Source organism: Maylandia zebra, linkage group LG14, assembly GCF_041146795.1.
Source record: "Maylandia zebra isolate NMK-2024a linkage group LG14, Mzebra_GT3a, whole genome shotgun sequence".
Taxonomy (NCBI): Eukaryota; Metazoa; Chordata; class Actinopteri; order Cichliformes; family Cichlidae; genus Maylandia; species Maylandia zebra.
The window spans coordinates 17,345,584-17,370,184 of NC_135180.1; the positions used below are offsets into that span (position 1 = coordinate 17,345,584).

Genomic DNA, 24,601 nt, shown 5'->3' on the forward strand with positions numbered 1-24,601 from the left:
AGAAAGATAATCTTATTTTTATTTTTTTTACCTCATTGAAAGACTTCAGAGCAACCCTGCTATTCCAGTGCATACGGCATAGGGACTCCCAATCAATCTAGAAATCCTGTTTATTGTCCCTCTTTCGCTCTTCCTTGTCCCTTGTCAGAAGAGAAGCGGCATTCAAAAAGCATCCCTTTCTTATATTCTGCAGTGCCAGCTGAAACTCGCCGTCATGCCTTGGATGATGGAGATAGAAAAAAAAAAGAAAGAAAGGAAAAAAAAGATGGGAATATAAAGCAAAGAGTCGACTCAAGCTCCCGGGATTTATTTTCCTCCCCCTTTCCCCCCTTCTCCTCTTCTTGCATTCACACCAAAACAGGGAGCACGGGGGGGAGACGTCAGAGTGACAGCGATGTATTTCTTTTTGCTCTGTGGCTCTTCACCTCTTCTTTCTCCTGCTCTCCCTCCCGCCCTCGTTCTCACTACCTCGCTTTTTATCCCTCTGCGTTCCTCTCTGTCCACGGCTCGTCGCTTCACACAGGAGCGGGCTGCTCTGTCGTGATGGGTGAGGAGACTCTGCCCGTTCAGGGACATCTGTGAATGTGCTTATGTTGGGAGACTAAAGTAGCCTCTTAGCTGAGGCTGAGACCACCCTCCCCCCTCCTCCCTTCCAGAGACGGGCTTTCTAATGGCATGTACCATTAAAGCTCGGAGCAGGGTGGGCTGCAGCAATGAAAGGAGCACGAGAGGGGGGTGAGGAAAGAAGGAAATGAGGAGCTGCTCAGAAGCAGGAGGGAAAGGGCAATAGTGAAACAGGAGGGAAAAAGATGCTGAGCAAAATAAAAAGAGTGGGAAAAAGTACACTGATAAGTCTTGTTTGCCACTTTACTTACCCTGAGTAAGAGGCAGACCGCACAACCTCCACTCCTCAGTGCCACTCTTCTTTACAGATCCCTTATCTCTGACAAGACAACAGCTTGGTCACGAGGAGCATCGCTGTATGCAAGAGCATATGTTGGTTTTGGCGATGGTGAATTCACTCACAGACAAAGGATTGCCTCACGCACGACTGGCTGCACGGCGGCACACACGCAGAAACTTATTGCTGGAAACTGGGTTGAATGAAGAAAATTTTGTACTCTCAAAAGAGCCATTTGGTTCTGAATTATTAGAAAATCCACAGTGTGCTTCTCTTCACGCTGCCATAGCCTCGGTGACTGGCAACAAACACCCCAGTGCCAATTTCACCACCAAAATTTCCATTCGCCTTAAATGTGCACCATCTAATTTCAGGCGTCACTGAATAAAGAGCCTGCCTGTGATGGAGGTGAGACAGCATCTGGTGCGAGGATCAGAAACGCCACTTGAGCCAGTTCACCACCTAAGGGATGCTGGAACAGGCGAGGTGGCCTTGTTCAAGTGGTGGATGTCATACCTGGAAAAATTAGCAGAGAGAGAAAGAAAGACATAGTTTTCTCTGATTATAACACATGCGTACAAAGACATCTCTACGCATGTGCTTTTAAGTCCTTTCACTATATTAAAACTCACAGACTGCTTTGCATCTCTCAAGGCAGCAGCCAAGATGGAATTCAAATCGCTGAATTACTGCTATGCAAGCAGCCACTAACACGATGTTGTGCTCATCTGTAAGCCTGAATAACCCGAAGAAAAAACCCCGCAGAAGATCTTGCGACTCTATGCCACATTTTGCTGCAAAGTGCCATGCAGTATTTTGAGCTTTAGCCTGTCGGTCGGCTCCAACTCTCATGACTTGAGCTGCCCAAAGCAAAAATAAAACAAAACACGAGAGTGTTACACAGGCGTTGGGCAGAGCAATTTATTGGCAAGGATGAGCGCTCCAGTACTGCAAAGAAAAATTTAAAGGAGGTTACACAGAGTCCACAGAGTGGTTAGAATCACATGTGATCAAATCAGAATCAGGGGTATTGCCTGTAAGATGAGTTCAGACCAAAGTAGAAGTGAGCTGCTATTATTGTTATTATGAAACCTCTGACACTTCTTCTTCTTCACGGGATTCTCTGAAGACTTGAATGTTTATACTCTTTTCAAAGTGGATACAAAGGCACTTATCCTATGGTGTGTTGTCCTTCAGTGAAACTGTTTATCTGGACTTTTTATGATATGCCAGAACAAAAGACCACAGCTGACCTCCAAACAGCTTCTGATCTTATATCAGCTGAAGGTCAACTTACAGAAATAGTTCAGCAGTGTGGTCTGAGTTTCCCTTCATCCTGTGAGTTACATTAAAGAGTTTCTACTACTTTCATGCCTTCCTGGTAAGACTGCAGTCAGCAGTAAGTTACCACAAGACAGAAAAGTAAATAAAAGCAACCAGCTTTGTTTTCTCCTACAGCAACAATAATAAGCTTCTTATAGTTTTATGAACACTTTTAATATTTACATAGTCTTTTTTGTCCTTCCTTAGTGTTGCACAACAAGAGGGTTTGGGAACTAAGTTTCGGTTTTACTTTGCACTGGTGCACTGGAATGTCTGAAGGCATCATTGTGAATGTGAGCCTGAGTGCGTTTGATACATGGACCCTCTGAAACCTGCTTTTCTGCAGGTCTATATATAAACCCGACCACTCGGTTTGCAAGCAGAATATGACTGTGCAGGCAGTGCCCGCACTGGCATAACTCGTAGTCACAAAGTCAAGGCAGCGTGTGTTGACTGAACACATCAGAAATCGATAATAAGGTTTGATCTTGTAATTTATTTGCTGCGCTCTGTCTTTTTTTTTCTCCAACACGTGCCATTTCCGCATGTCAAACATGAACTGGCGTGGGCTCGTGTGTCTACATTTGTGTGTTCAAAGTATGTCATGTATGCCTTAAATCTTTGAGAGCCCTGCCATGGCTGTGGGTGGCGCCTCTTTCCTTGTTGGCGATTTATGATTTTTTTTTTCCCCACAAGCCATCTGGTGTGTCTTTTCAAGTCTAATAAGAGGACAGAGAGGGACCGGAGTTCAGCAGATGATAGAGATGGGAGTTGAGTAGGCTAGCGTGCGCGCACACACACACACTCACGCACACGCAAACACACACAGGCACGAGGGCAACAGATGGAAGAGGCCCCGATATGTTGCCAGTGCTGGAGACAGGCCCGGTGGGCAGGCCCCATTGGCCTCATTGGGGGTCCATTGATATCTAATGTTCTGACAGACTTTGAAGTGCATGTTTGAATGCAGACAATGTCGTTCTACTTTGCTTGGCAAAGTGAAACCAGTCTGGGAGTTATTGCACAAATGCCCTTCTTTGGTGGATGGTAAGTGTAAGTCTTCTTTTATTGCAAACTACAGAACACCACATTTGTTATGAAAGTATTCATTAGCCTTTCTCACTGAAATAAAGTACACATCTTTTTAAAAGGTGCTGTAGCCCAGCCAAAACAGACCTACTATCACCTCCTATTCCATCTACACAAAAAAGTATAAAGATTGAGCAATATATTTTTTTTAAGGGAGGTACTCCTTTTTGCTCCGCTGCTACATTATTCTAAATAGTGTTTTACTCAGCATCCTTTGAAAAGGCTTTTCTATTTGCATGGACAAAAACAGCCACTTGTCAGAGATGATACATGTTAACACTACAACAACAGCCCACATATATTGTGCAAAATGTGGCAGCGAATGCTAGAAACAATCTTCTATTTATGCTGTTTTGCTGCTGCTTGCGTACAAGTGCAAAGCAAAGTAAATCCTGCAAAACCTCCCAATATATGGATTAAATGTCTCTGAAGTGCCTCATTTTTCAGTACAAGAAAGGTAACTGCTCCCTGCAGTGTCCAAACAATTGCAGTGCCATCTCTCTAAGAGTTTCTTTTTAGGAAACATTTAGTTGTCGACTGCTTTTGGAATTCAGTCCACGGTGAACAACACTTTCATGCAATTGTGGGTTTTTTTTATGGCTTGCAGGATGGCCTAGAGGGACACGCGTACAGGGAAGAGAGACAACAGAGTGAGAATGGAAAAGGGTAGTGTCAGGGCTGTGTCAGACACAATTATGCTATTTTTTCCGAGCTGCATACAAGAGAGGGTACAGATATGCATGTTTATGACCAATAAAACAGGGAGTACAGACAGATTGTGGCAGCCTGTCATTGTTTTGTAAAATGTCTGAGTCACAGGTGTCTCAGATATCTCTATAGTAAACTGTCTCTGGTGTGGATGAATGGCACCTGCACGTATCTGATGATTATAAAAAACATTAAGCTGATCCACGGGCAGGTGGCCGGCCTCATAACAGCCTCATTTATAGCTTCCCTGTGTCTACGGCCTTGAGCTGTATCGTTACTTGAAGGGGGAGGGGGTTGCTAGGTGACCCCCACCGGTAGTCCTGGAGACTGATATATCGCGAAGGTGTGCTGGCCCCATTTTCCGATAACAAATGAGTGGCCTTCCTGGAACCAAAATTAGAGAGCAGCTGTGGAAATGAAAGTAAACCTCGTGACTGAATTATTTTTGTAGTCGATAAAAAAAGTATATTGCTCCCCCGACGGCTTTATCAGTCGCTGCAAATAAAAGCGGAAAATTAAAAGTTACATTTGGTCCTGGGAATGACTTCATTGGATCTCCAATATACAGACGGGCGGCATCCATGTGTGGGCGATCATGGCTCAAGAATTGGGAGGTCGCCTTGTAATCGGAAGGTTGCCGGTTCGATCCCCGGCTTGGACTGTCTCGGTCGTTGTGTCCTTGGGCAACACACTTCACCCATGGCTATTTGTGGTCATCCTGTTTACCTCATCATTATGTATGAAATGATGTCAGACAGGTGTGCACTTTTTGGTTGTCTCTGCCAGCATTAGCTCACGCTGCATACATGGTCATTTGTGGGTGAATCACAAACTCCCAAAATGTAATATGTCGCTTAAATATTAAAACAACAGTTAGGTTTTAAATAGCAGTTCATGTTCTCACATAAATATGAGTTTATCCACAAACACAGACAGGGAGACAGATGTAGAAAACTACTTCAGAATCACTCTTTAATTCTTGCATTCATGGGAAAAATGTCATTTACAGTGCTTTCAAAAGCTCAGGGGGAGAGTGGCGGGACGCCAAGTCTGCCTGATGCACAGCTGTCGCTGGCAACAGCAGGTAGGCTAAGAAGGCACCGTATTTACACTGAATAAGGCCATCAGTTGGACGGGGTCTTCGGCATACACACGACTCAGAGCCATCAACAAACAGATGTCTGACGCCTTTGATTCAAGGGCAAATCCTTAGACAGCTACAAATCACAGACTGCCACCACTGCTGAGCTTCTGACAGTCAGTGGACTGGATAAAAATGCTGCATGTCTTCTTTCTCCCACACTGAACCACTTAACCCCTCACTGTACTTACACCAGTCTGGATATCACAGTTTAGCCGCAATAAACAACCACCTTCTCGCCTTTACAATTAGCATTATTTCATCCAACAAGCTGTTCACCATGAGTGATTGTGTTTTGTAAGCTCTACAAATGCAGACAGACTTTGACTGACCTGTTCGTTCTACTTTTTTGGTGGTATTAATTACAGTAACAGAAAATATACAGTTGAGAATAGGTTGATTTTGGTTTAATATGCATATGTTTAATTTATCAGAACAAAAATTATTTTCACTTTGTGGAATACAATAAGTTTGTGAACAATGCAAATCCTTCTCTTGAACAAATTTGCAGTGCTGGGTCTGATATTGCTGAAAACAGATATTAGCTATTATTCGATTCAGTGGGGAAACAGAAAAGCTAAAAATATCAGCACTTGATGGCTGATGACAAATTCTGCTTATTTTATCCCACGTTTGTGAAGCTATTTTTTTTTTTTTTACTTCACTGCAGTCACTTTTGAGATAAAGTGTCAAATTTGCATGGGAATCAAAAGCTTACATGACTCACTGAGATCATTTTTAAAGGAAAAATATCATTTCACTTTACATACAAATCAGACAACAACAAAAAAATATTTTCAAAGTTAACACTAATGTTAAAAAGAGTTTCACAGAAAGAAAATAAAAAAAATAACAGCTGGTGTCTCTTCAAAAACCCAGATGCTTACTAGGGTAGGGGAAGACAAATCCATGCAACATAGTATCAATACAGGGACACCAGTTACGGATATTTTATTAAATAAATTCAAATACTTATATCAAATCAGCTCCAACGTGTTTAAAACCCTCACTTATTGGACACACTTAGCTTGATAAAGCTACCTGCTATTTCATAGCAAGCTAACGGTTCAGTCACACAAGTGAAAAAAGGACAACCTCCTTAAATCTACAAAAAACTGTGGCTGTGGCGATTTTACTGAATTTTTTCACAATTTCTGTGAACCATAAATTCTGATCACAAGATGATTGCAGAGGCGACCTTTCTGCAAACAGCTGCAGTGTGACTTGGACTGACTGCAGTCACTGTGAAAAAAAATTGCTGAAGGTTTGTAAATAATTGCTGCCTAATTTAAAAATGCAGACATATTTCCAGCATGTCGCATTTAGACTGAATGAGTCTTTGTTGAGAGGACTCAACTCAACTGTTTGCCCGCTGAATGTATTCTGGTTATATTACTGTAGAACAGGAAGGTTGGTGGATGAAAATGTAATTGATAAATGTGAATTTTTGTTAAATGTAAACTTTGGTAACAGCAACAGATGTGTGATTTTGACAGTTTATCACAGTTAATTGCTGTATTATCAGAAACATACATCTATTTGCCAACTTTGCTATAGTCAGTCACAGACTGAAAGCAGGCTGACTTTGTCTTATGGCAAATTTTAGTGGCAGTGTTGGTGTGAAAAAACAAACGTGATCTTTAAAGTTATGTCAGTCTTAAAGTTTAAATTTTAAGATGTGATTTGCAGCTGCAGAAAAATAAGTGAATCATTGCAATATATGTTATTAATCAAAAAATGTTACAAATCTCAATAACATTGTATCACAAGTATAGCTGTATTGAGGGGTGATTTCCAGCTATAATACTTGATAGCGCATTTTCATTTAAAGTACTTTTGATTGTAACGCCAAAGTAGCTGCAGATATAACAAAAAGCAAATAGTGATTAGACTGATCCAACGTTGTAATGTCAGTTTCTTTTTTCTTGTCAGATTGACTTTACAATCTCAAAGAAGGTTCTGAAAAAGTGCCAATTTAAAATCTGCAATAAGTTTTAAGATGTTAGATTCAACTTAGATTAACAGCTCACAAGCAATTCAATGCAGACAACTCTTTGTTGCCAAAGGTATGCGACCTAGAAAAACAAATTGGATTTTATTCAAAAGAGCTGGTACATACCATACTGTTAAGTTTCCAGCCTTGGACATCCAAGAGTGAGATTTGCAAATTATTTTGTTTTATGTCTAGAATCACAATAAACCATTAAAACTGTGACAGAAACTCACTAACAACTTATTTAAGCCTTCTTTTTTTCCCTAGCAGGATTTTTTCTCACACAGGTCTAATATTATCCATGATAAAAGCAGACAATGTGACTCATTCACCATGTGTCTGTAACCTCATGCCCTTCTCAAAGCAGGCTCTAAGTCAAAGTCAGTAATAAGGATTTGTGTTCGAACCGACAAACAATATTTCCCGTTGGGTCACCACGACTGATTTCACTGCTGTTAAAATCAAGGTAGAACAGGATTTAGAACAACGATCGACCATGTTCTTCTTGCTGGTGCTGTACCAAGTATTCGCAGTAGTGAGTCAACACTGATTCAAAAAGAAACTGGAGATTTTGTTTAAATGACGTGAATTTTTTTCAGGCATTTTTTTTTCCTCCAATACATTTGTTTTCTGCTTTAACTCCCATTACACATGAACCCCGTGCACTCCGTGTTTTTTTACACCACTTCATGAATAAGGAGGGAAACACATTCATCTTGTGACAGCTCCACACACTGCACTTCCTGGAATTATGCATCACTGCACAAATAGGTGTTTACTTGCAACTGTGCTTGCCCGCCTCTATTTGGACGCCGCCGTTGGCGTTCATTTCTCTACGAAAATACCGCTTTGTGTTTTAGAGTTCAGGTGCTGAAAGGTGCAATTTCGGGTGGTGATAAAGGACGCAATAAGGAGCAGTTTCATCAGTATGCATTGGCAAATGTTAGGGTCCAGCAAAAATATGATCATCTACGCCTGGCAAAAACTGAACTCGGCGACGTACCTGCTGCATATATCTGTTGATATATTCAGTGACCCTGGGCCTGCTATCAAAGTGTGAAAAAAAAAAACTAACACAGGTCATTCTGACTTGGGAAAGCAATATCTCTTTAGTGTCAATTTTTCACTGCATTACAGCCTCCCTCCCTAATAGATGGAATCCAAGGCAGCCCTTTGCCACCAGAAAAGGGTTCATTTTTTTTTTCATGCATAGGTTTTGAGAGCTCTGGGAATTTGCAGGTATGGAGAAATGATCCCAAAGAGAGAATCCTCTCTATGCACTCAAATAAATAATTAACAACACAGCACATCGACAGCTGTGTCCCCGCGGCAGTGCATCTGATGGCTGACTGTACTGGGAAGCTAATTATATCCTAATTTTGACTCATATTTTCTTTAAAATGTGCAATTTTCCAATTGTGACTTTGTGCATTTTTACACTTCAGTATACAATCTGTACTTGGATACATGGGTATTACTTTTTTTAATTTTTCTGCAGATGTTAATAAATGAAGATATCTGGGTTTAGTTGTTCCAGTGACTGAATATTTTAAAATATCCAAAAAGATGAGCAAGCACTACTGTATGTAGAGTACATACAGTATTTGAATGTTGTGGAGCAGGGAAATTATTTTACTGCTATTGTTAAATAATTGTCATTATTACCATTGCATTAATAATATAATCTGGAGTTTATATTGCATTCAGGGGTTGAACAGTGTGTGTCTTTCAGAAAGACTAAGTTGCAGGCTGACAGGAAGTTGCAGGTTTGCAGAGTGTGCCTTTTGCAGAACTGAAACCGAAAGCAGAGTCTAAGTGCAGGTTATTTTGAGGAGCATTTGAGGACGAGACACAGACAGTAGGTGAAGAGGTGACACAAAGAGCATGTGAGGTCAACACATACACACACATTAGTTAAATTTATTTAGAGGAACCGTCCTTGTTGTCTCGGCAAGAAAGAGGAACAATTCATTTTAAGATAAGAACGGAAAGTACCAAGCCATGAAAATAGAAGATGATTTTCTAGGTGAAAAGTCATTCTGGTGTTGATCTGATCTATGTATAAAATGTACCGGTGACGCATGAAGGGGCGTCAGTAAACAAACCCTGATGCTATAAAATATCTGTTCATGCTTTGATTAAGTCGAGGACTACTGGCTGTCTGCGTACAGAGTGTCTTCCCACGCGTGTATTCATTAAAATCATTGTTTGACCAAAGATCTTCTGGACCAAGGCTGGTTTGTACTCTCCTTCCTCAATTTTGAACCTTAACAATGTTTATTTTTCATTACTGCTGAGAGCAACAGCAGCATAAAAAATGACATCCCCCGCCCCTCTGTATTTGAATGGCGTTTGCAGTTTTGCCTCCCAGCCCATGATTTGCTTGCATGGCAAGTTTGTTTCAAATTTATGGATGAGGTTACTGAAGTGCACTCAGGGGCCCAAAGAAAGCACAGCGTGAAAATGCAGGAAAGGGGAAATTCTCAGCTACCTTAAAACCGGTGAGATAATCAATAAAGCATTGGCTTCCAGCAAACAAAGGCTTTTCTCTTCCATCAACCGAACACGGACACACTAATAAAAATTAGACAACAATAACTTTGCCAAGCGCATGCATTTCGAGATCAAAGCTCGACTCACTGGAGATGCTTAATAAACGCGTCTAACGGAAGCGTACTGCAGACAGATGGGGAACTGCATGCGTGGTCTGATTAGAAAACTGAGATTTCCCATCCAAATCTCGACGCTTTAATCCCCCACTGTCCCGGAATAGTTTGGGATTTTGTTATTTGTAATATTGCGTAATGACGTTGGTAGTGCGCTGCTATTTTCTCAGCTTTAACAGAAGCCGACTATGGAGTTACAGACACTATTTTATCTTGTGGCTTTTAGGATGACAGATTACATCACAGCACACACTGAAGTACTCCCTAGAAACATTGCAACATTCAACCACAAGAGAGGGGGACTCAGACCATTCTCACAACTCAGTGCAAGACTGTGCTGTTAAGACATAAAGATGCAAATGTGAATCAGTGCGCACTAGCGAGCTCCTTTGATTCTAGATTAATTGAAGGCAAGGTTAAATGGGTAGCTCAATGCACTTTACTGACGTGAGGATCAATTGTTCTATATACATGGTCATGTTTCAGCACTTAAATAAATGATGCTTCTGTCTGCGCATTAAATAACGTACATTATTGACACCAAGCCAAGTTTCACATAACGGAGTCTGTTGGTGGACAGGGTCTAGTCTGTGTTTAACACATATTGGAAAAGGAATTAAATATAAAGAGGCTTTTGAAAAATGCATTTCATAACACCGGCCTTTATCCAAATCACATGATCATACGTGCTCTTTTGCCTGCACTTTCCTGCTTCATATTCACAAGATTACAAGTACTGAGGGGAACAACATGTCTGGGGATTGCTCGGCGCAACCGACTGCTCGACTGGAGCAAAAGGGGTGTTTTGTGTCTTGATCAAGGGCAACTCAGAAGTACATGAGGGAGCTTCACGAATTTAAATGTGTTACTGTGTGATAACGAGCCCAGTTTCACACTATGACCTCTAAGTGTAGTGTGGGGCAATCCTCGACTCTCTCTGCTTTTAGATAATGCTGGTTTTATTTGAGAATTTACCCATCAGCCAGTTGTATATTTATTCTTTCAAAGAGACAGCAGTTTGATGTCAGTGGGGCACTAACACTGCCTTAAGCTGCAGCATCCCCTGAGAGGCCAACACAAACACAAAGCTTCTTACATTTTCTTTCGTTATTACGGTATTGAACTACAACCTGCTTATAGGTCGAGCAGTTATGCTGTGCAAAATATGTTTGTGGGAGAAACAGAAGAAGGTTTCCCAGTTTACCCACTGCCTGGAACATTTTACATGATGCCATATTTCATCATATGACTTCTTTTAAGTGCCTTACCTGCTCATTAAATCACAGTAGTGCATGCTTACTGGCTTTTGAGTACTGTACTGTAATTTGAGTTTCACTCAAGACTTTTACTGTGTAATGTCTCCCTTTCCTTAACTTTGCTTAACTCATGGTATGGATCAGTGTTGTTTCCACGTATCAGACAGCTTATTACTTTGCATCATTTGTTCACTTTTCTTCAGTCGAACTTACAAAAGGTGTCAAAGGAGCTTGCAAAGAAAAGCATCTGGACTTCTTTAAGTTGCTTGAAGACGTTTCACCTCTCATCCGAGAAGCTTCTTCAGTTCTAAGGTCAAATGGTGGGGAGTCCCAGATTTAAACCTAGTGGGAGTAACCCCCCAAAGAGGGACAAAAGGAGCCCCTGAAGATCATCTAATCGCCTGAGCCAAGGTGTGAAACTGGGTGTGGGTCCCAATCAGCCAGGGTTTCGGGTGAGCTCATTGTGAAACCTGGCCCCACCTTATCATGCGAATTCCTGAGGTCAGATGGCCCAGGGTGTGAGTGGGCGTTAAGGCGTCTGGGAAGGGATCTTAAAACTGGATTATAGATGGCAGATATTTGACCTTAGAACTGAAGAAGCTTCTCGGATGAGAGGTGAAACGTCTTCAAGCAACTTAAAGAAGTCCAGACGCTTTTCTTTGCAAGCTCCTTTGACTGCGATGACCTGGATGACTGAGAACCTTCACAGACAAAAAGGTGTCAAAGATAACAGTTTGACAGGCATAAAATTGCATTTTTGTACCAAAAGGTGATTTCCAAAGAGATATTGGCCAGAAAACCTGGCATATGTCAGCACAATGTGTAGTGTATCCCTAAAAACTTAAACTGGACAACTGGAGGACATAAGAGGACGTTGCAGGCATAAAAAAAGATATCTACAGCAGATAAATAGTATCTGAAAGCCATGTTGGTCATCAAATGTTGACTTTCAAACTTGTTAGAATTGGATAAACTCTGTTTCTAGCGTATAGACCCCCATTTCCATTTATGTTTGCATGTTTGAATAAATCAGTACAGCCTCCAGCCTTTTTTGATTTTGGCTGCAGGAGTAGATTTGCTTTCTTTGCATACCAACCATGATCAGCTGACCTGTGCCGCTGCTGGTTTATTGCTCTTGTGGATTTAAAAGCAGATGTTGTGCGAGCCATTATGACTACTTTCCAATCCCTCTCCAGTATAAAAGTAATATCAAGGTGGAATTTGGCAAGTGTTATTAAATAACATCATCAGCTAAAATTAATGACTCCTAATGAAGTCCTTATAGAAGCAAGCCCTGTTACTTAACAGCTATACTGAAACACATATGAGCCCTTTTTAATTATGTTCAAAGCAATTCCCAGCACAAATAAGGCCTTAAATAAAACTTTTTATGCTGAAGTTATACTTTTACCAGTCTAACCTAGTTTACCCAGCACTCTCTGACCTGTAAAACACTTTTAGTGTAATTCAAATACACTTTTTTCACATACCTCCTGTAGCACATCATATACTGTATTACTGACTGCACTGTAAAAACAAAATTGTAATATGTCACGGGGTGGAAAGGGACAAGTCATCTAAGTTTTTCTACTATGCATGTTTTGCTGCGTTTTACCTTTTTAATATTTTAATATTGTACACTGGTTTATTTTTATGAGTTTTACTGCATGTTTTAATGGTATTTATTTGGTGACTTGTCCTGGAAAGACTCCGCCCCTACCTGATAATAAAGTGATCACACCTGCGAGAGATCCCAGAGAGGCCAATAAGAGGGCCTGGCAGACCAAAGGAAGGAGTTCGACCGAGAGGCTAGAGAGACGGCCAGGAGTAAGTGGTGCCAGGCGGCAGCGCCTGCAAGCCGAAGGGGCTGGTGGAGCTGGGCGTTAGCAGGTGACCAGCGACTGGGGACGCGCCACCACCAGCGACTAGGGACGCGCAGCGGGCAGTCAGACGGCAATAACGACAAGAGCCAGCTTGTGCACTGCGGGAGAGCAGAAGCAGTGAGACAGCTGGTGCCGATTGCAGTTTTAAAGAAGCGGCGGGCGGAGTTGAGAGCTCTGCCCACCCGGGTGCACCGGGACGTGGAATGCGGGGAGGAAGGCGAGGACTCCGCTGGATTTCCCTCTTTTACTACTACGCTGGATTTCTTAGTTTTTTGTGACTTTTATGCCGTGGTGGATCCCACTGGACTTTTAATGTTGTGTTTTATTGATTTTTATTGTGTTATCCCTTGGCCAAGGTTGTTTTAATTCATTTTACATTTTTAACTATTTAAATATAATAAATTATATTTTTAATCTTACAGTTTTTTTATCGTGTGCTTTCCCTTGGCGGCTCCACTGCTCTGCCCGTTTTGAGGAAGGTTTCCTTCCTTTTAAAAACACAAAACATCTTGGAAATAAAATCAGCCTTTCCGCTCCGTTACAAATATAAAAGTATTTTACTGTGTATTTTACAGTTTTGTACAGTTTTTCTAGAATATCATTAAATTTACATAAATAGACACTGATTTGCTACTATGAAAAGAAAATTGACATTTACAGTTTAGTTAGGAGTATCACTCATCAACTTTTATTTTTCTCACTGGAAAATGTAGCAAATGCATCTTTAGTTAGCGAACAAATTCAGTACCAAATTACAAAGAAACAGTTTGTGTATTTGATGATATTTATAAAGCTATTTCAAATTACCTGCCACTTTTAAAAAATGTTTCTCCATTAATGCCTGCTCCTCTTCAGTTGCTAGCTCGATGCTGAAGCATGCAAATTCAACTTTATGGACTTTGGCAGCATGAACACAGGACAGCAATGAGAAGGAAGAATGGATGTGTGCTGTCAGGGCCATGTGCATACTTAACAGAGAAGAAAAATCATCTGACTAGATAGTATTTAGTATTACATTGCCCATCAGTTTGAATTACACATTAGCTGAAGGTGCAGGGATGCCTTTCTCGATCGCTCTGGCCCATTTTAACCTTGTAAGTAAAAGAAGGACCTTGCAATATTTCAGAAGTTTAAGCAGGTAAACTAAAGGCACATTTAACCTCTTAGCTGCTTACATAGTTTCATGATTAACTGAAGTCCAAAGAAATATTAAACATTTCTTGCATTCCACAAATAATTGAGACCAGTTCAAAAATAAATCTAAACTTAGTTTTTTATTTCTTTATAATAACGAATCTTAAAACTCACATTTGTGTTGTGCCCGAGCACTAGGTTGAAACTTGCTGTTCTGCTCTGCAATACAACAGAAAGCAGTACTTTTACTCATGATACTTTAAGGAAATTCCTTCTAGAAGCAGGTCTTTTGCACTTGCAACATTTGGAACAGCTCTTGGCAGCTTCTGCAGGTTAACGCCAACCCGTAATCTGAACAAATTAGGAGAGGACCATAATTTTAATTTCAGGGATTACTTTAAAAGATGGATTTTTAGCTTTTTTTCCCTTATATTTTTGATAAATTCTCCACAAAGTAAGGCTTTGAAGACGTTTCTCTCCCCAGGATATTCTTCTACTACACAGAAGTATGGTTATACAACAAAATTTGTCTTATTTGTGACTCAGTCTGTTATAATCTGTTCACTGTGTGGCAGGCAAGTTAGGACCCAAACGCAGGACTTGGACAACATGAGTGAAAGCGAAAGGCAGCTTTATTACTGAACAAAACTCAGATTCAGTTGAAGCCAGGAACTAAATAGTCTCAAGAAACACACACATCGCTAAATGGATCACCCAACACCAAACAGGGGAAGCAAAACTGAACATAATACACAGAGACAGGAGACTATAAAAAAAAACAAAAAAAAAACCAAACAAACAGGAAGTAACAAACACAGAGGCCAGGACTAAAACAAGAGGGATTGACACTATGACTGCAGATGAAGAGACATGTTGACCTGAAGGGGGAAAACAAAGAGAACTAAGAGCAGGTCAACCTAAATGCTCTTAAGACAAGGAGAAATCCAACAATGAACCTAGAAATCAACATAGAATATTGAAAATAAACAGTATCATCCAGAACATAGAAACACTGGGTCAAACGACCCAGTACAATGACAAAGTCGAGTGCTACCATAATCATCATTGCTGGCTCATCTGTCTAAAGCGCTGCTAATGCTATGCTAATTTATATTATGAAAAGTGTGATACACGAAAAGTAACAAACACCCTTATTAGCAATGGCATTACAGAATTCTTCTGCAGATTTGTTTTGAATAGTTTAAGTGTCATGACATTTTCCTTTAATGCTTTTTCTTTACATACACTTTTTTTGCTGACAATACTCACAATACATCGGTAGGATTTTTAATGCTGGTCTTTTTGTAAAGAGATTTTTACGCTGATGTAAAGATAATAGCAAAAGCTGAGAAAAGTGTACATAACAGCATTTGTGGCCTGTAATGCATTCAGTTCAAGGGAATGCTTCTGGGTTTACATCCAAAATGTTGCTTTTATCACACACGTCTTGTCATAACCGAGTATTTTCTGTTTTAGCGTCTCCCGAAAAATAATTTTGCTTGATGTATAAATAGGCTTATGGTATGTGTGCGAGACAGTTTGTGTGAGTGTGCATTCAAAACCCCAGCGGTGCCAAGTCAGCACCGAAAAGCTCTGCTGTCCAGATAAACAAATCAACATGCAGCTGTGTCCAACTCTTTATTTATTCACACTACATGGATGTTTGCAGCATTTTTTGTCTACAGTTTAATACACCAGACTTCAGCGTGAGAGGCAAGAAAAAAGCGACTGTGACAAGAAGCAGAGTGTAACAAAAACACTATAGTGCCCCCTGTATGATTCATGCAAACTGTCAAACCAGCCCATGAATCATAAAAAATATCTAATCATTGTCCTCCTGTTCCTGGATTACCTCATCATATTTGTGATTAAAAAGGACAAAAAAAAACTGTCCTGGCGGTGGGGATTTTGTGGAACTGACATACAGGAGAGCTAAGTGCACACCTTGTGATAAATAGAGCTTGAGGACAAACCACATTTCCTCAGCAGTAAGGGGGTGAATTGCTTCAATAAACCGTGGAAAGAAAAACCATCTCAGACTAATATTGACTTGGTCCTGGAGTGAAGCGGGTGTTATTGCTCCATTGATTTTTCTGCTTCTTTGGTCGCCACTGATCAAGTCCTAAGTACGGGTGAAAAGTGTCAAAGGCTTTGCCAGTCACCTGAAGCACCTGCACAGCAGCAAAACAAAACTCCAATCGTCTAGCCGAGCAGCACCCATTACATATTCACATCTCCTAAGTAGGGATGGGTACCGGTGTCCGGTGCCATGATGGCACCGGTTCTGACATAAACGTTAGTAACCAGACCAAAAAGCAGCGCACATTGCGGTGCTTTATTTTGGTGCTTTTTTTCCCTGAGATGTCATACACTTTGGATTCCAGCCAATCATTTTACCTTTGCAAGCGTAGTAGGCGGGCTCAGGTACGTACGTTCTTTTAGAGCAGAGCTACAGATTAAAAATGCCCAAGGCGAAGCGGTCAAAAGTCTGGCTGTACTTCACAGCAAAAGATGCAAACTCAGCAGCCTGCAACAAGTGCTTTAAGCTGATACTGTGATACTGTGCAAAGGAGGTAACACCTCGAATCTGATGAAACACCTGGCGACGCATAGCGTTTTTTTAAAAGCCGAGAAATGCACCGTATTTGATAGCTTGCTGCGAGACCTCACACCGTGCACATCTACTGCAGGTGGGTTGCCTGTTATCGGACCCGGAGTTAGCAACATCCCCCAAAAACCCGAAGAGGAGAGTCCTGGCCCCTAGTCCTGCCAGTGTAGCAGAAATGATGACGGATGATGATGATGGCAGTAGCACCCGTTCTTCTCTGGGTCAGTAGCTTCATGTTGTTGGTGTGTAATTTACGTTGAGTAGGCTAACCACGTTATTACATTAATGCATGTAAGGTGAACTAGCAAACACCGTCGTAGTTACATGTCTTCTTGTTTGATGGCAGATACTCCCTTCACCCTGGCAAAAAGCTAAAATGACCAAAGAAAAAGTGGAAAACAGCTAAACATGAGAGGTTTTTGGACAAAGCTTGTGTTCTCCATTCTTTCAGCACCAGTTCGAGCACCGGCACTGTTTCAAAAGTACCGGTTTGGTACTGGTGTTGGATAAAACCTAAACGATACCCATCCCTACTCCTAAGGCCAGATGGGATGGAGAACCGGCTTTCATGTTGGCAAAAATCTGACTTTTTACACTTTTTCAAGTTTGCAATTTAAAACTTTGACAGTCAGCGAGGAATCCATTTGTTTATACATGGACTTTTTGTCGCACTGCAATATTTATTACTGACAGGTCTTCTAGAAATGATGCAGCACAGGAACGCATTCACTCCTTTGTAAAACATAGTCACTGCAACTCCTCATACACTGCAGTATTTTTTGTCTCCCATGCACTGAATACATTTGTTTAATAAGGATTTGCCCTTAGATAAGTTAGTCTTACCTTATTTGTGATCACCTTTTCCCCCAACTTACTCAACAAATAACAAGTAGCCTTCCCACCATATAGAATATATTTGACCTCGTTACTAAGCAAGGCATTCGCCTGTATTCAGGCAGCTGCTGCAATAAAGTAAAATGTCCCATGGAGATCATATTGTGCGGGCCTTGTGCACCCAGGAGATACTGCTCGGTAAAGTCTTTCACTGGATAAATATAGTTTGTGTAGAAAATACCGCACAGACTGCAGGATATTTATACTTCAAAAGGCTTGAGGGATATTACTGGATTTACAGAGGAGACAAATGATTTTCTGTGTCATTGTCTGTCTGTAAAGAGGTTGCAAATTTTGCCTCGAGAGGCAATTTCCTCTGTATAAAACTCCCCTCTCTTGTTTTATGAATTTTTGAAGAGAGTATTGTGCTGTTGGCTTTGTGCACAGGACTTGTGTTTATTTTAACTTTTACCTTTAACCTGCAGTTTATTAATCATTCATGTACATTTTTCCAAGTTGCAGCTTAGACCAGAGGATTGTCTTGTGTACTCATGGGAATGTAATAGTTAACAAGAAAAAACAACAAAACCAGGCTCTGACACTAGCAGTAGTGGAAGCAGCGATGATTACAAAACTAATGCATATAGGCACGAGTGTGAATGGTTATACTTTGAGGGTGGTTACTACTGGTGGAAAAATTCCTGCTCCAAGAAGAACTTAAAAGTATAACAATAATGAGGAGCGCTTCAGTGCTGAGCATTTTCATAAAATTATTGGTGGAGTGCAGTTTTGTTGCTGATCCAGAACATATCAGCCCATGGGATGTTTTCATTGACCCTCATTTCTCCTTCGGCCTGTGCTGCATTTTTCCCCAGCAGAATGTGCGTTTTTACTAGGAGACTCATTGTCATTTCCCCCCTGTGGAAGATATTTCCCATGCACGCCTCTGGCATGACAGTCAGTTAATCCTCCCAGGTCTCCTTTACCTCACCTTTGTTCAAACCCTCAGTGCCTTTATGCAGTGTGTGGTTTTATACAATATGTGTCTTCCCACAGAGGACTTTTAAATTCCTGCTTATTTAATACTCTGAACATTCTAGTTTTATTTGTTTGTTTACTGTTTTTCTGTCTGTAAGCTAATTCCCTGCCGGCTGTAGTATTTACTGTGTCTCAGTTGTGTTTCAGTTGGTACTTCCATTAGTGGACATTATGCAATAGACCATATACTGTACTTACATACAGTGATGTATGGGACATTGAGTCTTTTCTTTTTCATCCATTCTGTTGGAGATTTGCTGGTGTGCTTGGCATTGTTGGCCTTCTGCATGACATAATTTGGGTTTATGGGTTTGGTTTAGTTGTTACAAAGATGACTTCACATTTTACTTTAGAATACTTTGGTTTAAAAAGGAGTTCACTGTCAATAGGGCAAAATGTCCAGGTCCTGTGGTTGCAAAACATGACAAAAAGTTAGTTAGTAGAAAGTTAGTATGACGTGTTTGTGTTGATATGCTTTGTTTGGTTTTCCCCAAACATGACACCAAACATGTCCATCCAAAGGACATTGTTTCAGAGGTCCTGTGGTTTGTAGGCCATGCTATGTTCTTTTTATTCACCATCTTCATTCAGTTTTTTATAGTCTAGTGATTTACACATTTATGCATTTGCCAAACAAATAAAATATCTCTGGTTTGATTCTGTGGCGAGACACAAATACAGGTGTCTGGTGTAAAAACCTGCTAAATTTAATTTGGCACTACCTGCTTTGGCAACCCCTTATGAATAAGGGCATAGCTGAAAGCAGCTTTCAGGGAATCCTGGATATTATATGATCTCTTTATTCTCCTGACCTTCTTCAGGGTTATAACTAAGAGCAAATTACAGCCTTCATCCAAGGCATGAAATATAAAGACATGGTTTTATAGAACTCGAGAGATTTGGTCCTGTTCTTTCAAAACCTGTGAATAGTGAAGCTGTAAAGAAAATATGGACGTGTAGCTCATGTATGCACGGAGTTGCTCATTAAATAATCTCGTTTGGGAAAGTGTTCTTACAGCCTGATAATTTGAAACACATCCGCCCTCGGGCTACACACTCTAGCTTTCTAGATAATGCTGACACAGCTAACCTGAGTCTCTCATATCTCACTTTCTTCAGTCTTCAAAAAGGTCAGTCTATTCCTGCCCTCTCCTCTCCTTCAAACGCATCGTTCACTCCCCTCCCTTCCCCCAAATTCATTAGTCTAATGAGTTCAGCTACCGTCCTCTCAGCCAATGTCAGCCGACAGTCACACTTATCAGCCCCGCAGCCTTATCCAAACAGCCACTCCTTCAAAATGTGATCCGCATCTCTGACCAGATCGATACTCCAAAGAACAAATCCTCATTATCACTTTCAAAGTTAAAGAGATTAAAAAAATGTAGAGGGCCTGTTGGTCTAGGTACAAAATGTTGATGCTTGATTTTAAATCAAACAATTTACTCACTGCCTTGTTTTAAAAATAGACATTTTCTACTAAACCCATAAACCCATCTTTAACTTACCACTGCATCAAGTGACGCAGACAGCCGAGGCTAAATTTAGGCTTTAATTCTTTTTGCTGGTCCTTGCTATGCTTTCAAGGACTTTGGTGGTTGGATTTCAGCAGACAGCACAGTTTGGTTATGATCCGTCTGGGGAGGAGAGAGAGCTGATTGTGGGTCGCCTCTATTGGGATTGTGTGCTCACAGATAAGATAGCCCTCGGAGACATGCTGCCTGCAAGCGTATCGACTTCTATTTCCAAATCCAGTCGATCATATCTGGGTCAGAATATTTGGCTAATTAGAGGGTAAGATAGTTTTTTGCGTAATTCCACAACAGGGGGACGTGCCACAATAAGCACATTTTTCAAAGACAATAAGACTGTGACTGCAAATCCCTGACGGGCTTTTATGGCGCCATTTATAACGACGTATCGCCTGCTCATCAGCACTATAATTTCCTGCAGAAATTGCGTTTAGGCACTTGGTATTCAATAGAGGATGTTTATCAGATTATATGAGCCTGTGCAGTCTAATTTGCATGTTTCTGAGGGGCTCACGTCATGACTTCAGTGCTCGCATTTGAAAGCAGGAAGAAACAGGCGAAGATTCGATTTTGAGCATCTCATTCAAAAACGCCCGAGTTCAGGATGTTTAATTTCTGCACCCCACCAGATAAGTCCCTCCTTTGCAAGTAAGATTTACACACATCCCACAAAAAGACATCCTGATAGTGGTGATAGAGCTAGAGTACAGCTCATCTGTATTCTGTAAAAGAAAACAGTAGAAGCAAGCTTCAGGGCTTTTGGTCTACTTTAACAGAACATGTTGTTATATAATAAATATGAAGTCATAAAAGTGATACTTATTAAAAGGTCCAACCTAAGTTATGCTATTCAGTGTTACTTGAAGTTTATAAAAAAGATCATATTGTGCAGGAGGAGACTGAGCTCTTCCTGCACTCTGTATCCCGATTGCAAAAAAAAGATCATGTGCCAGAACCATATCCCAGCATGGAGCTAACAGTGACACAATCAATAAAAAGCAACCATTCTTTTCGGCGCCTCTGTACAGTGTTTAACCCCTCTCTTTGTTTTATTTTTGATTGATTCTTGCTGTTTGTTTACATTTTACCCCTCAGACAGACCACCATCTCTTGATTTGATAAAGAGAAATCTAGGGATATGACGTTAGGGCAACCTTGCCTTAAGGGTTGCCATCTGCTCTTGAAGATGAAGTCAATCACCTCTTGGAGCACCCTGAGGATCCCAGATGGCTGTTGCTAGGCACTTTAAGTTAGAGCAAAGCACTCTGAGATAGACAAACATCATGACAAGCTTTACAAAAAAAAGAGCCCTATTGGTATTTTCTGTGTTAGCAAGATGCAATTAGATGCACTCCAAATTCACACTAAGCTGAATCATTAGTGTAAAATCTTTGAAATTGGGTGATACAAAAATGTGTGAGCCTGAGCTTTCTACTTAATAAACGCACACACAGAAATGGGAGGGAAAAGGAGTGGAGTGGAGAGGAATATCAAAGAGAACTACTGAGTTCGGAGTTAGTCAGATGCCAAACATAAACACCAAGAACGGTCCCACTCTGCCTCTCTGACACTAAAGTTGCTACAAATATTTCTGAGTTATCCCTTTTTCCATATAAATGTGAACACAGCCAGCACAACATCACTCACTTGTTTGTACACTACCCCGTGAAGCCTAAGGTTAAGTATATCGGCACTCGCCATCTTGGTTTTTGTAGCCACAAGTGAACATAATTACAGAAGAGTGAAGCATGCTAAGATATCATTTCATGCTTGGCAAGTGAGTTGCATTAATAGACTACAAGGCGCTGTGGGTGGACAGGAAAGTCAAAAGTACAGTGTAGGTAAAATAGTTTTGTCTCTTTTGGTAGAATTAACTGTATAGACACCTATGCACTTTGTAACGTCATTGCATGAAAAATACCCCAAAAGGCGTCAACACTATAAACACAGTCAAAATGCCTATTTTAGCGACTTGGTAAGCCGAGGAGATGCCAAGCAGGCAGCTACTGGATATAGCAGCCTGTGTTGACACTCATGTGCCACTCAAAAGGGCCACCACACTCTTAATAATGCACAACATTAAGCATGGTCGTTAATTATAGGTAAGTTGTAGAAAAGTGCTAACCTGTTCTCAAGAATAGGGAAATTATGTGGTAACTGGCTAGACTGTAACCATACTTGTTTCATTTTAACACTGAATATATTATATTAGATTATAATATTGAATTTTCAGTGTTAATTTAAAAAAAAATTAACAATGAAATCTAGTTTATGAAGAAACCCTCAGAAATTCTCAACACAGTGTCACAACAAAGCGTGTAATAGATTCACATGTTGTCCTCTAGTGGACCAGCTGGTCTGTTAGGAGAACATTTTGTCAGGTTAAAACAAACAAAAACAAAAACAAAAAACTTTTTATGCAGACTTGATTGATTTTTGTGTGTTGAAAAAACATTAACTGGTCTCACTAGCCTTTTGAAATGTTTAGCGCCACTTCTCTTTGGTAAGAATTTCTTCATGCAACCTGTCTTCAACGCTACACATCACAAAGTGCTATATTTATAGACTGCGGACTGATAGATGACACCAATAATCCTGGTCACATACTCCGACCTGTCCGTGACTTCCCAGCTCTCATTGTTCCCAGAAGATGATGGCCAAGGATGAAAGAAATTCATTCATACAGTACACTGAAGACATAAAATAAAGAAAGAAAAATCTGACTCATTTGCTGCTTGATCGTCTCTTCACCCTTGCATCCATGGACAATGACATCTTCCAAATGAATACGCTAAGAATGGAACGGATGCTGGCCTCTTGTTTAGCTCAATTACTGCTGTGTGATGAATGGAAAAACCTTGAGTGAAAATCTTTCTATTACTCTGCTGAAATGTGAAAATAAGGTAACATCATAATGTGAAATGAGAATGATTTGGTCAATGCGTTGTATTGAGTGCTATGAAGGACATATCAAGGATACTTTTTCAGCTCACTGGCATTGTTTTTGTTGGAGTAGTGCAAGACAGGGAACAGGATGAATATTTAATCAGTTACCTTTTTGGCTACACCATCTTTTTTTTTTTTTTGCAAAGTTGCAAGTTGGGATTATATTTCTACAAGCGCAGCAGAATGAAAGTTGAGCAGGTTCTATGGATTTTATTCAGCAGTGTTTGTCACTTTTTTGCAAAACAGCACTAGTCAGAGGACAGAGCATAAAGGTTAAAATTCCTTTTTTTCTTACACTTGTGCACTTCTCTATGGCAGGACGTTTCAAGTGACTGAAGAAAACAAAGAATGGTGATGAGATGGAGTTAAGTGTGGAAAATCAAATCAAAACCCTCAGATTCTCTTTTGCCCTCCAACCCAGTGTATGTCACAAAAGCGAACTGGGCGTTGTATGGCTTCTGTACAGTATGTTGCCTGAGTACATAAAGGAGACTGTTATTCCGCCGATATTGCACTCTCTGACCCGTGAAGCATAGCTTGGTTTAGCTCTGTAGTAGTTCTGCAACATATATCCTTTCATCCATAAACAGGGAGCGAAATGTCTTTTATTTTCTGGCCCAGCAGACAGATGGTGGGTTTCTTCTGTGAAGCATAATCTCCCAGCAAAGCTGAGATAAAACAGGTTTAATACTGTAAAATCCAGAGGTTTTACCCCTGCTCTGGTGATACCACACATATGGCTCAAAGGAAGGGGGAGGGGGGAAACAACAGCTGACCAGACATCATGCGACATTTGAGGCTTCTTCCATGCAGTTATTATTATTATTATTATTATTATTGTTATTACTCTTTCTCTAAAAAATAATTAAATTCTCAGTAGTACGATACACGGGAAAAGGTTTAACAGATTTTAATGAACAAACTTAGAAATCAACAACTTAGAATTTCGTAATACTTTACTAAATTTTCTTAGTTCCTTAGTTCCTTGGTTTCCTTTTCTACAGAGCCTGTTTCCAGTTTCTTTGAGGCTTCTGCATGGCAGTGTTTCCAGTGTGAAAGTGCGTCAGGCAGGTTTTTCCGGAGGGTGAACTGGCAAGCGTTCTAAGAGGTTTTCTGCAATGAAGGAGAGACACAGAAAGTAAGTACTGAATAGAGTTTCTTCTTAAACAAACAGAAAATCCACAAAAGAAAGTGAGTGCCCTGGGTATTACTACCATAGTGGCAATCAATGGAGTGGAGAGCCATGGTTAAATACTGCTGGTAAGTAGGAAAGAAGAAAAGTCAACACTTCCATAGACAAGGTAGGTTTTCCCTTTCGTTGGCATTATCTGTCTTCTTTTTCTTTGTGCTTTAGATCTGTAGATCTCTCCACATCTGTCATTTTCCTCTGATTGGATTTCATTCGTTCCCTGTTGTTGAACGCTCCAGTTGTTTTGTGATAAACTACTGAACTTCAATTCAGTTCAGTTTTATTTATATAGCACCTATAATTCACTTCAAACCACTACATGTTGTAAGTTAAAGATCCTACAGTATTAGAAAGAAACCTCCA

At 40.5% G+C, this 24,601-nt stretch overlaps 1 protein-coding gene across 4 annotated transcripts in view; it reads right to left on the bottom strand.

The window, feature by feature from the left end:
- The window catches only part of LOC101487321 (galactosylgalactosylxylosylprotein 3-beta-glucuronosyltransferase 1), an 89,078-nt gene extending 88,438 nt beyond the window's left edge, over positions 1-640 (bottom strand). For 2 of the 4 annotated variants that reach the window (XM_004543926.4, XM_076892364.1), the window contains exon 1: positions 32-636. The gene's annotated coding sequence lies outside the window, so the exon portion shown is untranslated. Of the gene's footprint in view, positions 1-31 lie in introns of all 4 variants that reach the window. The other 2 variants (XM_076892365.1, XM_004543927.5) reach the window with 2 other exon arrangements.
- Between the last annotated feature and the right edge of the window lie 23,961 nt (positions 641-24,601).